The sequence below is a fragment of the Artemia franciscana genome, chromosome 1 (assembly GCF_032884065.1).
Source record: "Artemia franciscana chromosome 1, ASM3288406v1, whole genome shotgun sequence".
Lineage (NCBI taxonomy): Eukaryota > Metazoa > Arthropoda > Branchiopoda > Anostraca > Artemiidae > Artemia > Artemia franciscana.
The window spans coordinates 61,158,186-61,164,185 of NC_088863.1; the positions used below are offsets into that span (position 1 = coordinate 61,158,186).

General features: G+C 36.6%; 1 protein-coding gene across 2 annotated transcripts in view; it reads right to left on the minus strand.

Moving 5' to 3' along the window:
* LOC136032286 (solute carrier family 53 member 1-like) overlaps nt 1-5,176 on the minus strand; it is an 86,133-nt gene extending 80,957 nt beyond the window's left edge. Inside the window, exon 1 of one of the 2 annotated variants that reach the window (XM_065712565.1) lies at nt 5,085-5,176. The gene's annotated coding sequence lies outside the window, so the exon portion shown is untranslated. Of the gene's footprint in view, nt 1-5,067 lie in introns of both variants that reach the window. The other variant, XM_065712558.1, reaches the window with a different exon arrangement.
* Between the last annotated feature and the right edge of the window lie 824 nt (nt 5,177-6,000).

The window sequence follows — 6,000 nt, forward strand, 5'->3', positions numbered from 1 at the left end:
CAGTAGACGTCAGGCTTATAGGTATATAGTTTTCAGCTTTAGATTGGTCCCCCTTTTTGAATATGGGTGTCTTCCATTGTAAGGGAACAACTCTGCTGTCAAGAGAAAACTGAAGTAGATAGCACAAAGCAGGGGAAATCTTGGTGGCTGTTACTTTGAGCAACTTCAGGTGGATTCTGTCAGGACCAGCTGATTTGTTGGTATCAAGGTTTTTTTAGCCTCTTTTCCACAATAGGTACAGTGATAAAAACCGTGCTCATGGGACATGATATGTTGTTTTTAAGAAGGGGTTGAGGCTCACTATCTGGCTCTGTTGTGAAGACAGAAGTCAACTGGTTGTTTAGTAGGTTTGCTAGTTTCTAGCTGTCAGTTGCTTCTCTTCCATCAACAGTAGTGAGGCATTTAACACAGCACCTAGCATGGTCTTTGCTGGACACATAATTCCAAAACTTTTTTGGGTTACTCTTGTATTCATTGGCAAGTTCAAGCTCAAAATTTTGGTACAGTTGTTTTGTCAAATTTTGTAGTCTGTTCCAAGCTTGGACATACTTTTTATAGTGACCAGACTTGTCCCTTTTCTTCCATTGGTGCAGTTTCTGATTTCTTTGTCTTTTAATGAAAGGGGTTATATACAGTAATGTCTTTGGTATGGGAACCAGCCATTCTGTTGTGTTTCTACTCTGAATCTCAGTGACAACAGTCAGGAATTTTTCCCACTGTTCATTGACATCTCCCTGAAGTAGCTCATCCCAGTTGATGAGTCTTAGCTCCTTTCTAATTGCCTCATACTCTGTGTAAGCCTGTCTTTTGTATTTACTTTTCACTGGACATTTAGAGATGATTATTTCTATGGCAAGATGGTTGCTTTTCCTGACTGGTGGGAGATAGTTTACCTTCTGAATTGCCTCTGTTTCCAAACACCAGATCTAATACCATGGATTGTTTGGGAGGGGGAAACCAAGTGGGTTGCTCAATTAGTTGGTAGGCAGAAAGGTCATTTACAATATCAAGAAAAGGTCTAGCTTTAATGGGGCTATTGGCAGTAGAGTAGTAAAGGTACCTATCCTTCCAGATCAGTTCTGGAAAACTGAAGTCATGTCCAACAATAAAATTGCCTTTAAAGTTTTGAATAGCTTGACAGAACATTAATGAATGAAAGAGAGAGAGAGAGAGCAAAGAGTATTCTGTCTCAATATCTGAGGGTGAAGACAGGCTTTGATAGATACAACCAGCTCTGAGAGAGCATTGGCGCTGGTCTTTATCAGTAAGGTCAAACCATACACATTCAACAGAGGCTGTATTTTCCTCAATGCTCAGCTCATGTACTGCATATGTATTTTTGATCATAGCTAGAACACCCTGTTTGCATCTTGTACAAGAAAGGTAAGAAACAACTTGGTAACTGGGCATATTAATATGAGAATCTTCTAGCCTTGTTCTTGAATTCTTAGGACACACTTCTGTTAATAAAACTAGGTCATAGTCCTTTTGGTATACCAGACTCCTAAGTTCTGGACTTACATGTTCAATTGGCTCAAAGGGGGCAGCATCTGACTGAGATTCTATAGACATGATACCAGAATTGGTAGTTGTGAATGTCAAGGATGTATCTGCTGCTGTTGGGGATGATTCATCATCACTTTAGAACGCAAAAGAACTTTGCCACAGGTCTTGGACCTATACTATGCTATACTATGTTTACTATACTATTGGACCTTAGTCCTATACTATGCTTACTATAACTAGACACTTTAATTATAACACTATATACAAGTCTCCTATTATGCAGGTTTAGCACTGCATGGCCACCAACTGGGATGGGAGTGCTTTCTTTGGCTTGGTCTGTTTTTCAGCACAATTTGAAAGTCATGGATGGCTAGGTTTATCTCCCCTGTGGCAGTTCTGGCTTTAAGCTCTTCTATAAGTGTTTTTTGGCAGGCCTGTTTTTCCCTTGACATTTCGTTTCTAGATTGTATTTGACCTTTCTTCTCAAAGTTTTCTGCAAAACTTTCTTTTTTAGTACCTGATGGCTCACTGTTGGCCCCTCTCTGGTGCAAAGCAGGAATCTTTGTATTTTGGTTACTGAGTTGCATTTTATACCAAAATCATTCTCTAGGATTGAAAGAATAGCTCTGCTGGCATCCTGGGAGGGTTGTATATCTTAAACAATGACATTGTTTTCCTATTCTCTCTTTCTTTTCTAGCACAAACAATATGACAAACATCCAACTCTAATGTTTGTCTAAGGTTGAGCTGCAGAGAAGAAACTTTGCTTTGCAAAATTTGCCAAGCATCATTAGCACTACACTTTTGTACAAGAGACAATTCAACCACATTAACTTTTTCAGAGATGGTTGTTAGCTTGGTTCTCAGACTTTCTGCCAACTGTGCAATGGACTGGTTTATACTTTGTTGTAGCATGGTTAGTGTATTGCCAACAATAGATGTGATCTTGGCTGCTGAAGTACCATGGTGTGAAGCACTCTGGGGACATGCTTTGCATGCTGGACACACCCACCTGAGACTGATTTTCTCCACCATTTTATTCAGCAGATCCTATTCAGAGTCAGTTAGTTTTAGGCAAGCTGCACAGACCCAATTTTCAGTCATCACAGTCTAGTGCTGATGAGCTCTCATCTAAGTTTGCAGTGTAGGTTACACACTTATCAACATTTTTCTTAGGGCTTTGCCATGGACATTTCTGTTTTGGAGGCATTACTGTTTCTATTCACACTAAAAGTATGTTTTGGTTCACTGTCACTTATTTTATGATCCAGTTTAGAGACTTTCAAATTCAGTAGGTAGTACCACAAGAAGCACTGTCACTTATTCTGTGGTCCAGTTTGGGGGTTTTCTAATTCAGTGGGTAGCACCACAAGAAGAAAAGAGCAGCACAGGCCATATACTATACTGCAACTATTTCTATATAAAAAGAGGCCTATGTTGGTCATCAGTACTTTCAGGGTTAAGTCCAATTTTCTTTGGAATATGGGAATGTTATATTTGGTACAACATGACTTGTAGGCTAATGCAGGCTATTAGGATCTTTGTAAATTAACACAAGGTTAAACAATCCTAGTACATAAATAGGAAAGTCCAAATAAACTTCTCAAAATAAATAAATAAATGACTCCCACTTCAAAAATTGAAAAACATACTTAGCCAATAGTCAATAATTATCAGTTAGACTATTGCTGTTATTATTGTTTTTTATGTAAGCAATGATGACAATATTGATACTTTTGATACAATACTATATTGATTCTCCAATACAATATATTCTGATATGATAAGAAATCACTACTCTAATAAAATATCAATACTTTTGATATGAAGTTCCTTTGTTCACAATAATACCTTGGGAATTCCAAGATATAATCACAAAACTTCAAACTCTAAATATATAGGACATAACACTAAGGTTAGCCAATTAAAATGTTACTTAGGGTGCCACAGACTATTGGCATTTATTTCAGCTGACATGGCAGTAAGATTATCAAACAGTTTCTTGCTCATTCTACTATTAAGGGACAAGATATAAACTCCACATAACACCTTTTCATTCTTTCTTGATCCATTAATAAAAAACAGGAAATTCTCTTTATATTATTTTTTTTTAAGTTCAGCAAGTTTTTCTGGATGTATTGGATAGGGTTGAGTTTTATTGTCTACTATGAGAGTATTTTTATTGGGTAGCATCCAAGTCCATGGATGGGTTTGGAAAAATTAGTGCCACTTGAAAACTTGCAATCTCTCTAAAAATTATCCAGTATGTAAGATAGTGGCTTTCATTTTTGAAAAAATAATTAATAAGGTGGAAATTTCTTCTTTTATTTATTTTTGACAGTAGTCAATTCCACACAACATGCTTACCCATGGATTGTTGGATTCAGTTTAAATCCTTTTTGAATAATGAACCCATAAAGATTGTTTACATTTCAGAATCATATCTATCCTTTGGGTAAATATGTAATCTTAACAATTATTCAATATATAGAAGAGATGACCTTAATTTCACTACTAAAAAAAAGTGTGAAGCATGTCCATTTTTTAGCTCTCTAAAATCCCTCTCCAAAAAGACTAAAAATGTGTAAAGTGGGCTTGCTTACAGGTAATGTTACCAATAGAGCAAAGTGTATTAGTCCATGAGCCCTACAGGCAGCAGGGCAAGGTCTGTTTTCTATATTAATTCAACAAAGAGATATAAAACTAAAAACAAAAAAGACCTCAAACAAGGTTTACTAAATAAATATAGAAGACAGACCTCTCTCATGGACTAATATGCTTTGCTCTATAGGTAATTTTACCTGTAAGCAAGCCCACTTTACATATTTTTAGTTTGCCCCAAGGAGGAGAAGGGTCAACCAGAAATAGATATGCTTCTCTAATAATGACAAAGAATTCATGGTCTCTTCATCATTGATTCATCACAGCAGACAAGGGGTCATTCTAAGAAGTTCATAAAGGTCAATGCTCAGAGGAGGGAATGCCATCACTTCCTAACCAACCGGGTAGTAGACCAGTGGAAGTCTCTGAGTGATCATACTGTATCCATTAAGACCATCAAAGAATTCAAAGTCTCACTTGACAAGGAGTGGAGCAATAAGGAATGGAGGCTGGAATGGGACACCTTGGAGTCTCAGACCAGAACATAAACCCTAGTCAATAAAACCAACTCAATATTCAAAACAATTCCAAATTGATCCACATGGCAATTTTTGAAGAATTGCTGAGCAATGCTACAGGATGGAAAATCCTTCAATTGCTCCAAGTTGCAACTTAAGGTATTCAAAAGGTGTCTGGATGCCCTGATAACCTAGGCAGCCAGCATTATCCACTCATTACACAATTGTTTAAAAGACCAGTTTTCTCTAAGTTCCACATAGCACACAAGAATATATTTAATGAGAATAATTGGAACCCATGGACAGATAAATTGGCAAGCCTAGCATGTTGCTTCACCAGCCTGAAGTAATCACCCATCATTCGAATTTCAATATTGGCATATCGCGTCTCACATAAGCTAGAAAAACATAAACAAAAATTTAAGTAGTCTAATAGAAATACTCATTTATTGCATGTACATCTCACAACGTTTTTCTTTTTCAAATGATCTGATACAGAAGCAGTGCTGCCTTATGAAAACTAGAAATCATTGATTTCGAGTAGGTTTTTCTCCCCGAATTGTTTTTGTTTTTGATAAGTAAAATAATAATGAGTTAGCAATTACTTTATAGTAGACATTAACAAAAACTTTATAAGGAACAATAATATCAAAAGAGTAGCTTTTTAAAAGATGAGATAAAAATCAGAGAAAAGTAAAGATAACGGGTGCAGGAGTATTCACGAGAAAAGGGGAAAACTAAAGCAACAAATTATGGCATAAGGTAGGGGAAAACATCTTAAAGCTAAATGTTGGGGCTAGATGGAGGGGGATAAGGGAAATGCCTAATAATTGTAAAGACCATTTATTTTATCATTTGAATTTCAGTTATCTTTTTTGTGGGTACTCATTGTAATTGTTGGTGATAGACCTAGACGCCACGCGACTGACTGCATACGCTCTGACGTTGAGACAAATTTCCGTGGCATGGCGTCACTCCGCCATGTGTCTGTATTTAATCTTATGTTTCGTAGTAATTTGTGTATTTTGGTGTGCTAAGCAAAGTGACGTGCTGAGTAGATTGATGAAAGTTAATGGATATTGGATTCTAACCAGAAAGCGGAAATAAGAGCTAGGAGACAGAGCTGACAATGGATTTTATAATGCAGCATCATTAGCAGTATGTGCATAGCTGTTTTGGTTTCCTCAATGTCCCCTTCAACACACCTAAACTTTAAATTAATACCATTAACAGTTCCTAAAGAATTTCTAATGTGCCTTCTTGATAGCCTGTTCTGTAGTGTGTTTTGATTTATTTCCTTACATTTTTAATACATTCCAAATTTTTTGTCTTAATACCCTTAGTCTTCATAACAGCCTTAACTGTATTAGCAATA